The 12150-nt window shown below is 44.5% G+C and overlaps 1 protein-coding gene across 26 annotated transcripts in view; it reads right to left on the reverse strand.

Moving 5' to 3' along the window:
* FOXP1 (forkhead box P1) overlaps positions 1 to 10259 on the reverse strand; it is a 521641-nt gene extending 511382 nt beyond the window's left edge. For 15 of the 26 annotated variants that reach the window (XR_014507549.1, XR_014507550.1, XM_083425259.1 and 12 more), the window contains exons 1-2: positions 9814 to 10259; positions 7182 to 7287 (exon numbers count right to left, since the gene is read on the reverse strand). The gene's annotated coding sequence lies outside the window, so the exon portion shown is untranslated. The remainder of the gene's footprint in view (positions 1 to 7181; positions 7288 to 9813) is intronic. The other 11 variants (XM_083425285.1, XM_083425247.1, XM_083425284.1 and 8 more) reach the window with 6 other exon arrangements.
* Positions 10260 to 12150: the final 1891 nt, after the last annotated feature.

The following is a 12150-nucleotide window of genomic DNA, read 5'->3' on the forward strand; positions in this document are numbered from 1 at the left end:
TTACATTGGCAGGGGGATCCAACTGCAGTTCTTCTCCTACTTCAATGCAACACACGAAGCAACCTTAATTTACTATTAGCAGGCCTTTTGGAAAACCCTCCCGTTCTTGGTTAGAATCCTGAGCCTCTTAATTGTCATCAAAAACAAGCCTTTAAAGCAGTGGTTCTCAACCTGTGGGTCCCCAGATGTTGTTGGACTACAACTCCCATCATCCCTGAGCTCTGGCCTTGCTAGCTAGGGGTAATGGGAGTTGTAGTTCAACAACGTCTGGGGACCCACAGGTTGAGAAAGGCTGCTTTAAAGAGTGCACAGGTCTCTTTGCCATTGTCCAAGCAAAGGTTTTCAAATCCTTCACAACTAAATGAGTTTAGAGTACAATGAGGTATTTTAGTTGAACACCCTACACCAGCCTTCTCGACCTGGTAGCCTCCGGATATTGCTGGACTACAACTCCCATTATCCCTAATGCTGGCCATGCTGGCTGGCGCGGATAGGAATTGTAGTCCAAAACATAGGGAGGACTGCAGTGTACATGAGAAGGATGATCTCTGTCTTCCCAATGCCAGTACAGCAATGTCAATACCTCAGCACAGTTACTCTTAAAGTATATTAGAATCAGGCCCGCTGAACATAGGCATGATAAACTGTTATATTTTATAAAATGATATCTATGATATGACTGCATTATCTGAAAAGCAAAAGGGGACAGTACAGGTCAATTGGATTCCTGGCAGAAGGAATGGCTGAAGAAAGATCTTACTTAAGAATTTTGGCATCCAAGAATCTCATATATATTTACCACTACACATTCAAGACATTGTGTAATCACTGCTAAGAAGGTTTACAGTGGAACTGAGAATTCTGTAATGCTAAACTATTGAGGAAATAAGCACTAAAACAATCATAACAATAACTACCATTGTTCCAAAGCAAATTATTAAAAGCAAACAATACACTTGAGAATCATTTTTGCATTTGTTAGCATTCCTTTTGAAAATTATTCTGAGTAGCTGCCTTGCAGAAAACCTACAGTAAGAACATTCCTAGATATCTTTCAACATAAAAGACATAATGTAAATATTTCATGAAATGAATTCCATTTTAAAAGATCTGTCAATATATTTACAGTGCTCAATCCTACTTCTGCCTTTAATTAAATTTAACATACATGCTTTAATGCAATTTAAATAGATTATTAGTTGTCAGAATATAGTATAAATTTTGTTTACGATTCAGCTTCTTTAAGTACTTGCATTGAGGAAACTCTTTTAACCCCATGACTGAGTAGTACTAAATGTTGAGATGAGACTTCTAAAGAGCGTCTGCTGCCCTTTGCACTCTCGCAATAATCTTAAATTACTACAACTTAATTACAATTTCAAGGCACTAAATTGAGATATTTTGAAATGGAACAGAAAGACTAGCAGTGGCAAAAAAAAAATCACTTACAATGATCCAGGTATTTGGGACTTATTTTTTTTAACCAGGTGAAGGTAGTTCTGCTACAATGCCTCTTGTTCTACATTTCAAAGTGAAAATTATTTCACTTTTAGAAATTAGCTAGATAAATAGCTAAGCAATAAGCAGACTATTCTGAGTGTCCCTAATATACAAACACTCTGTATGTGTTATATTGCACAAACTGCAAAGAGACAAAAGGGGGCAACTAGTTAACTCTGAAGTCTAAAGCAATTAGATAGCCATGGCTATTGTGTGCGTTTTTGCTGCACGTAATTAACATGTCATTTTTGTGGGAGAATGTCAAAGTACACTTGAATATCTTTCTTGTATTGTGTTTAACTCCAGCAAATAGTGTCTTGAGTAATCTCTTGAAATCTTTCTATATAAACTGGACAAATACAAAAACTGAGTAAACGCAGGCTACATTCTGCTTGCTTGCTTAATTCAAATCCTTCAGTATTTTTACTTTGTACAGAATACCTTCTGAAATTATCTCATCAGTAGAGTTACTATTTAAGCAGTTGTTACAGGTAACAAAGAATAGTTTGGAAAAACATCTGGACTATTTCCCAGCGTTTTCATATTACTGTTTTTGGAAGTTAAACTCATTTTCTCCTGTACCCCATGAAAAGCACTCAGCAATGTATACAATTATTTAACTTCACCACCAGTTCAATGAAACAGAACACCTAACTTGAGAGACAATCATAGGTAGGTTAACAGGACTACTCACTTGCTCATTGCTTACAAGTTTAAAATCTTGCCTGGATCTGGGGCTGTACAACTTACTATAAATATGCTGCAAGAACAATGTGCTCTAAAAATTCATATACTGGATCTTAAAATTTAGCTGTTTTTCCTACCACAATACATATTCTTAATTATGTCATTGCATGTTCCGTGAGCTAGCAATACCCAAAAATAAATCAGGAATTTTTAGTATACGGGAAGCGCAGGCCAAATGCTTAATCCATTGTCAAGCAAGCCCTTTACTTCTGTCAGATCACAAATGGAAATGCTGTGTCACTGTAGCCATGAAAATGAAAGGCTCTGGGTTCAAGGCCTCATCTCAGATGCAGTAAACTGGATGACTGCGGGCCTCACTAAAACCACACATATGGCTGAAAGCAGTTAGGCTTGTCAGATCAAATTAACAAAAATAAGGGAACTGGCATCCACTTTCTGTACATCAGCTGAGCTGCCATGCCTTGAGACATGGACATCCACCATTCTGTAGATAGGAGGCTCTGATTTGTTACAATAAAAGACGCACGTTCAAAATGAAGCATACCCCTTAAAATCTCGGACACACAGCAACTCTAAAAGCAGTTTTTATTCGTGCTATACATCTGCAATATCAGTGCTACAAATGGAATTAGACGCAAGCTAAGGTGGATATACCACAGCACTAATTGTCTTCTTACTGCCACCGGTTTAATTCTGAGTATCTTTTTTCTTAGAACTGGACCACTTTTAAAGTTGCTGCTCAGCTTCATGAAAATAGTAGGAGGTACAATGAAAGGAGAGGTGGCTTTTTACGGAGTTGTGGTCTATGCTGTAATACATACATAAGCTAGTACTCCTTCCTCCCAGTGTCCTGACTGAGAATATGCAACATGTTTGTATAACCAGAGGTTCAGATAACTGAAAAGTGGTATTCATGTCGTCATGAAGCTATGAAGAGGTAATTTGTATAATCCAGATTTTAAAAGCAAAACATAAAACCAAAACACCCTGAATTCAGCTAACATAAAGGTAAAAGGACCCCTGACCATTAGGTCAGCTAACACAGATGCTACTTCAATGCTACATGTACACACATGAATAAACGCACACATACACAGACATATCAGATGCTCTTAGGTGTTTCTTTGAAGGACCAAGAAACTCAAATGGCACATGGGGGGGGGGGGGAGAGAGAGACAGTGAAACACAAGGTGAAGCTGCTTGAAGTTTCATTTTAAACTACAAAAATATACCCATTCATTGCAGTAGGAAAAGGCTTGTGCTCCCATGTTGTCACCTTTTAAAACAAAACAAAGTAAAACAAAAAACATGCACACATGAAAGCCTAGTTCCATATAACCAAGCCCTGTTGAGCTGCATAAAAACATTTTAGCTCAGTGCCTTGAAGTTGCAATTAAGTTATAGTAATTTAAGATTATCACAAGAGCAAAGGGCAGTAGCAGCACTTCAGAAGACTACTCTCACCACTTAATGCCACTCAATCTTGGGGTTAAAGGAGCTTCTTTTAGTGTAAGTACCTTAAAGCAATGGAATCGTAAACAAAATTTATACTATTATACTGTCAGCCTATAATCTATTTAAATTTTATTAGAGCATCTCCAAGAACATTTTAAAGGCAGAAACACTATTGTGTCCTATAAATAACCGGACGGACTTGGTGAAATTATTTCACATGCATAGTACCTGTACGTATAAAACACATTAGATGAAATGCTCTACAGAGTTACGCATGCACAAGTTTGCATATGAATTAAATAGTGCAGCCCAGCAGCTAATGTATTTACACAAAAGAAAATTCAGTGGGTGCAATCCACCTTCATTCCAGTCAATGGAAATTCTCATTGATTATACTTGGAGATGGATTGTATCCAAGAACTTCCTGCTCAAAGAAGAGGCAAGCCACAATATCAGTTTTCGGTTTGGAAAAGTTCCCCAGTTAATATTATTCTATACACTGTTTTTCCCATAGTGTAAAAAAAAATGTCAGATGATTCCATATTTGTATTATTACTCCTCATTGTCATCGTTCTTGCATTATGTAAACTAAATTAAAGGGGGGGCAGTGCTGCATTTTCCTTCTAAAAGCACTGCATAAATTATAATCTACAAAGTAGAAGTCTTAATTCTCCTAACAGTACAGAAATGAAATATTTTCTACCTTTGTTAGTGTAAATGCTAGAGCTGGGGGACTAAGAAATATTTATAGCTTTTTTAAAAAGCTACACAATGCCACAAATGGTTTAATAGCATACATGTGTACGTCTAATGAACATGTGCTTAATGATATTATAAAGGTACCAATAACAAAAATGAATCTAATCATCAACGAAGTAGGTTTGGATGGTTATGAAACTGACATTTTCAAAAGGTAGCGTTTTTCTTATTATCTGAAATGCTAATTCAAGAGCCATTTAAGCTATTTATTCATTTATCATTATTTACCTGTTGTACATACTGTCATATGGGAATTGTTTCACTTTGTTATTTTAGAAATGCCATTTATTAAAATAGTAGTCGTGGTAAGAAATTGATTTGCAAATAACAGTTGCAATGAACAGTATTACAACAAAATGAATTATTTCAGGCAAAATAAATAGCCTAACCAAGACTAACAGCACAAACCTATACAGGTCTACTCAGAAGTAAGTTCCATTGTGTTCAGTGGTAGTTACTCACAGGAAATTGTGTACATTCTTGCAGCCTTGGACTTCAAGTATAAACACACTTCCTAGGCTATGTCCCACTATATTCAGTGAAATTTACTTCTGCATAGTATTGTGCTGCAGCTATGTTTAATGGCACTTCTTTAAATTATACAAAACCAGGAAAATACTATAATAATTGCTTACAGTGCTCTTTAAAAATGAAATACAATTTTGACATTGTTCTATTTTGGCATTAAAAATCACTCAGAACATTCTGTCCCACTGACTGGCATGTTTTACAGTGTATAAAAAACATTGCTTTGATTTCCTAAAACTCGAACTACAGAAAATAAAAACTACCATCACAATGAAATTGTTCCGGTCCATATCCGAATAACACCTCCAGAAACCCCCAAATGTCTTTGTTCGCTGAGAGGATCTCTAACTGAAAGACTGAACTTCAGCTTCCCCCCCCCCCAATTTTTTTTTTTACAGATGCTTGAGAACTCAAGCATTCCCTCTCTGCACTTCAAGGTGTTACAGATGGGGGGGATGAAGTTGTACATCAAGGCATTGCGAATACACATCTCAGCCAGATCAGGGAATGCCTTTTCTTAAATTAACTAAGTCCTGCAAATAATAATTGGGTCAAAAATACTATCTGAAATAGAACAGATAGGCTTTCCTCCAAGTTACGAGGTTTCACAACAAAGATCAGTATTTGTAATGGTCCCATTTCTGCATAAATGAACATAGAAGTCTTGCTGCCTGATCGAATAGTCCAGATCTTTCAGTGAAGCAGCTCCTAACAACAGCCCAGCAGCAGCTTTGTTTGATCTCTCCTGCCTTCCTTAATCTGGGTTGTCAAGGTTCACTTGTTGGAGGCTGTTTACTTTACTTTAAAAAAAAGAAAGAAAGTGATTTTTCTTTCTCTCCCCCCACCCCAACCTCTCATACAATGACTAATCCAAAGACTGAGGAGGGAAGAATGCTGCCAATGCAAGATGTTAAACCTGAAATACATTTCTTTGCAATGAGATTCTAGCTGACACAATTTGAATAGCAGTGCGTGGAAAGTCCCCCCCCCCCCCCACATACACACCGCCCTGTCGTTCTGCACAGTGCTAAGATGGTTAAACAAAAAAATAGAAGAGAAGTTGAATTCTACATTTTTAAAGCAGTTCAAATTTATTTACTGTTCTCTTATTCTGATTTGCAATCCTGCCTCTCAAGATTCACGGGCTAGTTGGTTGGTTGCTTGCTTGCTTGCTCTTAGCAGAACTAACTGGATCTTTGGGGGGGAAACCTGTCCTTTAAAAACTTGGGGAAAACTCAGGTTCATTAAAAAAAATATGAACAGTTATTTTTGGATTTTTGTTTCTCCTTTTGCATCTTACAATCTAAGTAAGAGCAAATGATATAAGCAAAATAGCCTTACATTTATCTGCAATGGTACAGGCATTTCCTTGGGTCTCCTGATGCTTTATAAAATTAGATAAACAATGAGCGTCTGATATAGTCAGAGAACAAACTCTAAATAAAATGTATTTTTAAAGTGTTACCACTCAGTACACGAAGACTCAGGATTATGTTATATCAGACATATATAAGCTATGCAAATATTGTTCATATTACTCATTCTCCTAAAAGTGACCAAAACTGAAACCCTAAACTTCTAAGAGCAGAAGATCTCATTCTCCAAGGATTTGTTATTCAAGAAGCAACAGTAAACAGCTGGCTGCTGGGCTCATCATTCTAAAGAGCAGGGGATGTGTTGTTGTTTTTAACAGAACCAACTTTCCTGTGGTCATTTTCAGGATGCAACTGCAACACTCCCACCCAGTTCAAAATCAGCACAAGCTGGGCCACTGCCTTCCCTAGTCCTGCCTGTGGCTTCTGGTCTTTCTGCACTCTTTCGCATGAAAATGGGAAAAAATTAAACCATGGCAGACGGAGACAGTGTAAAATCAATATACTTAGTAATCATCCCAGCAATGGTATCTTAACACAATGGCTTGGAAATAATTAATAGCGGGGTGGGATGAGATTGGAGGGGGGCGAGAAATGTCATCATATTTTATGACAGCACTTTTGTTTTTGGTAAACTCCTGAACTCGTTTTCTTAGCTTAAAAACAAGGAAACTATATTTTTATGCTTCCTCTTCTTCCCCTCCTCCCGCATTTTCACTAGAAACAAAAATCCGAGCTGGCAGTTCTGAAGGTTTATATCTCTTTTAGGGATAAGGTTCAGTTGCTTTCCTGTATTGGGGTTTTTGTCTGGGTAGGTTAGGGATTTCTGAAAGCCTTCACTGGTTCTCCCATACTTACCGATAGAAAAAGCTCTGCGACTGTGTGATCGCCACCATCAGCACCCAGCTCCTAAGCCAAAGGCTGCTGTTGCTCCTGTGCTCTCCGGCAGGCAAAACTTTGGGCTCTATAGTCGAGAAGAAACCAAGGGTACTTTCAACAAGTCTCCACAAAACAGGTTTTGGTTAAGAGGTGGGGGAGGCGAAGAACTGGAGGAGGGAGGGGGTGGAAATGTAAGGTTGTGTCTAAGGGAATGATGGGGGGGGGGGAGAAAGCCTTGGAAAGCTCTTGCAAGAAAGGGATCAGGAAATCAGATATAGTAATAGGATCTAAGATTGTCACAGACGCACACGCGCCTACACACACAGACACACACCCAGCCCTCTTTCCTGCTCAGCTGGGATCTGCTCTTTTTTGCAGATGCACCAGGGGCAAATCATGGCAGGCTGCCTGAGTGTGTGAAGTTGCACATGTATATTCACATACTCCAGGTCAAGAAGCGGCAGTAAGTGAACAAGCGAGGCGCGCAAGCGGCCGCCGGCGGGAGGCTGAGCGCGGACGGAAGATGCGCTCCCCACCTCTGAGCTTGGAAGGAAAGCATCGAGCCCGGGGTGGGGAACTACCGTCTCGCCACCAAGTCACTTTAGAGCTAGCCGCAACACAAGACTCAACAGCAACCAGCTGCGGGGAGAAACTAGGGTGGGATGGGGGGAGGGTGCCGAAGGCAACCAAAGGCCCGCGGGTGCGGCGCCGGGAGAGCCGGCGCAGCTGGAGCCGCAACGCGCACCAGCGGGCGCGCCAACTTTTCCGAACTTGTCCCGGCCGCGAAGGCGCTCGCCCGGCCGCAGCCACCCGAGGCAAAGGAACCGCCGGCGCGGCAGCCGAGAAGCAAGCGAGCGGCAGCAAGCGAACCAGAGCGGGGAAGCTTTAGCGCAGGCACCGGGCAAAAGGTGGAGGTGTAGAACTGTGCGCTTTGTGTGACATCGGGGGTGGGGAGGTGGGAGAGAGGAGAGCCACTAGGTAAGTGGTGCCATTTGTGTGTGCGCGCGCGCGTGCGACTGTGCATGTCAAGTCGTTGCGGATGTGACTTGCCGACCGCCTTGGAAATCGCCTGCCTAGGGCTCCCTCCAGTGTGACTTTGTGGAGTGTGCGGCGAACGGGTGCGGGGCGAGAGGGAAGGCGCGCGGTTCTTGGGCACGGTTTGTGCCGGGGGGTAAAGTCGCTCACTTTCGTAACTTAGAGCTGTGGACACGGCTCGGGTCACCACTTGCGGCCGTTGTGCGCATATGCGCGTTTGTGGCTTCCCCCTCCTGCATGGAGATCCCCCCCCCCGTTTTCCTCGTGTGGAAAACTACGGTCTCCACGTGCGTGGCTGCCGCGTCTCAGCGCGCCTTGAGCCCGGCTGCGCGCGTGGACCTGGGTCTCCCTGAGGTGCGCGGCTGCGCTTGCCTGCCTGCCTGTGCAGGCGATTGTTGCCAGCGTCGTCTTTGTCGTTTGTGTCTGTGAGAATGCCTGTTCCCGCTTCTGAATGTTCCTTTGTGTGACTGAGGAGGGGTTGTGATGTTATCTTTGGCGTGGGGCGTGGAAGGGACCGGGGAGGGGAAAGAGAGGAATACCAATGGGTCAGTCCGGCCCTTGTGTATCACCATCACCAGCAGTCTGACATTGCGAGAGTTGCCATAGTCGGCGCTGCCGTCGCCGTATACAAATTGGCAACGTGTTCTCCGCGGCTTGCAAGGAGATGTGCTGCACACATGTTAACAAACCCACGGGCTGCGGGTGTGGAGAGGCGGGTGTGTGTGTGTGGTAGGGGGAAAGTCTGACGGCAGCCGCTCCACACGGAACCAGAGGAGCGCAAGAAACGGTGAGCCGCGCGCGTGTGTGAAAACAACCGGCGAGTTCAAGTTCAGTGAGCGTGTAAAGGTGTGAGTCCCCAAGGCCTATGCACTGAAGTTCACTGTACGAAAGCAGCAGAGAGGAGGCAAGAGAAACACACGGGGCAAAAAGTTTGTTCCAAGTGGGCGAAAAGTTATTTCGCCCGCCTCTTCCTCGCTGAGAAGTACCCCAAGTGACCAAGGGAAGCGCACACGCCCCGCCGGCAAACCCTCCAAACACTCGCCGGCCCCCCTCGCTCACCCCCCCCCACCCCGCCGCTCTTCTCCCGCCTGAGGGACTTTCTTCGCGCAGGAGCGCGCGCGCGCGCGCGTGCACACACCACACACACATATACACACCACACACCGGGGGCAAAGAGTAAAGAGAAGCTGCTTCCAACTTGCTGCGGTCGTGTGTGCAACGTCCCGCGCGTGGAGAGCGAAAGGGTGGAAGGGAGCGCGGGGCCGGATTTGGGGGGTGGGGAGGGAAGCATGAGGTGCAAATACGGGACATAAAGAAAGAGGAAGAGGTGAAGGAGCCGCGGCTTCTTCCCATTGCGCCTGAGGTGCTTTATGCAAATAGGCATGTTTGGGAGTGGGGGTGGGGGAGAGAAAGGAATGGGGGGGAGAGAGATGCCGAGGCACGTGGAAAGGTGGTAGAGGAGGGGGGGTTAGAGTCAGGGGAGGGGGGAGCGCTGAAGAGGAGTCGTGAGGGGATAGAAACAAAACAAAACAGGAGACTTAAAAGTGGATGAGAAAAGGCGAAATGGCAAACTCACCCGCTGGAAACGGCCTGGCGGTGCCAGCTAAGGGGCTCCCCCCACTGCGGGCGGGTGAGTGAGTCTGCCTGCCTGCCTGTCTGTCCCTCCCTTCACTCCACTCACTTCCCTCACTCCCTCTCCAAGCCAGCCAGCCAGCCCCATGCAGCAGGCACAGCGTGCAACACAAGCCGCACAATAAATAACAATAGAGCCCTCCGCTCGAGTCGGGAACTAGCTTTCCAAAGGGGGGAGAGCAGAGCAGCAGCAATCAGGCAAGGCAGAGCAAGGCAACCCAGTAGCAGAAGCAGAAGCAGCACAAGCAAGCGAGGGAGGGCAGTCCTCCTCCCCCACCCGTACCCCCCACATCCCCTTTCCCCTCCCCCCAATAACACACGCACGCGCGCGCTGGGCTAAGCTCCTCGCGGCTTTGCTCCGAGTGCCTTGGAGCCACTTTGGAGTTGGGCTCGTTGTTTTCCCCCCTTAAAAAAAGCTTTTTTTAAAGAGAGGGCGAGGAAAAATAACACCCCGCGGAGGGAGATTTTGTTATTTTTTGCTGTTATGAGTCCCTGACGTCACATCCACCTGCTGGGTAAACAAGGCTCAGTGCAAAAAGAAGGGGGAGAGGGAGAAGAGAGAGGGAGATATCGCAGTTGCAGACGCGCGCACACACAAAAAGAATGGGAGAGAGATGAGGAGGAGGAGGAGGAGAGGGAGCGGGCAGGAGGGAGTGCAGCAAATAGGGGCGGCGGGGGGAATCTGCGGGAGGAGATTGGGAAAGAGGAGCGAGGGAGAGGGGAAGAAAACTAAAGAGAAGGCGGCGGCGAGCGGGGTGGGGGGACGAGAAGAGGAAGCGGAGGCAGCCCGGAGAAGAGCAAACAGGAGGGGTTGGGGGGCAAGGTAAGGGGAGATCTGCGGCGATCTCCAGGGGTCGGACTTCGGTTTGCTTTGTTGGATTCTTTTGTAAAAGGGGAGGCGGGAGGCGCTAAACAGAGATGAGAGTGCGAGGGAAGCAATTGGAAAGTGCAAGTGCTCTGGGAGCCAAACGCCGGCTTCCTCGTTCCCCGTCTCTCTCTCTCGCTAAGGGGTTCCCCCCTCCACCTCTCCCCCTGTGCACTTTACCCAATGAAAGGAGGCGAGTTCGAGAGGTGAAAGTTCAGCAGAGGGACAAGCCCATGAGTGCAAGGAAGCCGATATGTCCACCATGCAAAGGGAGTGCGTGGTGTTGTCTAAATCCGGGGAAAGTCTCTCTCCCCCAACACCCCGCATTCAGAAAGATCTCGTCTCCTAATGGCCCGCTTTAGTAAAAGGCGAAAGATTTATACGATCTGAAGAGAAACCAGAGTACCCTAATGGCCCGCTTTAGGAAACTCGGAAGGAAGGGGGAGAAACTCTGTTCCTCCTCTAGCTCGTTTCGAGAAAGCGACCGGGAAAGAAAACATTCGCGAGAGGCTGGTTGTTTATTTGCCTTCTCCGGTTCCTCTTAGGAACACACACCCAGGGGCTAGCATGCTAATGGGTTGTTTAATACATATTACCTGCTCCTTGCGTGCATTTTAGAATAAAGAGTGCTGGGTGGGTTAACACTCTAGAAAAGTTGCTGTCCGTGCATTCAAAATCTTTGAACTTGAAACTGCTTTCTACGGAACGGATGAAAAGAGAGGAAAAAGTTGCTGTTCATCTTTATTGTTAGTCCCATCTGTGCTGGCACCACCATCCCTGGCTCTGGCCACAATGCTGCAGAACTTGCCTTTTGTGAGATAAAAAGAGATTCACAGCACAGAAGCTGCTAGCATTTGTGGCTACAGTGGCTATACCGGTAAACTGACTTTTTCCGCGGAGAAGCAGGAAAAGAGAAATGATACTTTGCTATCCCTACAAAACTGGCTAAACTTGGTTGTTTTAGAATTAATCCAAGCCAAAAGTATATGAACAAGTTTAGTAAGACACAGTCTTGCATTACATTTATAAATAAATATACCAAGGTACGGAAAGGGTTATCTCACCTGCCTCAGATTCACACAATGAGTCAGTGGTAAAGCTGTGAATAATATTCAGAGCTCCTGACTCTCAGACCTGTGGTCTAACCACTAAACAATACTCTATCCTTGTAATGCATAATCTAACCACTTATTCACCCATTTCATACTATTTATAAAAATGGTATCTGAATGGATCACTACTAAAACACTTTCATAACCTCAACAATCTATTCTTACACTTAACATTGTTGGAGTTTTAAAAATATCTACATGAAATTTAACCAGTGACAACTAGAGGAAACTATTTATTAGAGTGAAATACTAGTTCCATTATAGTCAGGAGTGTATTTTTCAAGAAAGGCAAGCACTTTAACCT

This window comes from Podarcis tiliguerta (assembly GCF_965153285.1).
Source record: "Podarcis tiliguerta genome assembly, chromosome: 2".
Classification (NCBI taxonomy): Eukaryota; Metazoa; Chordata; class Lepidosauria; order Squamata; family Lacertidae; genus Podarcis; species Podarcis tiliguerta.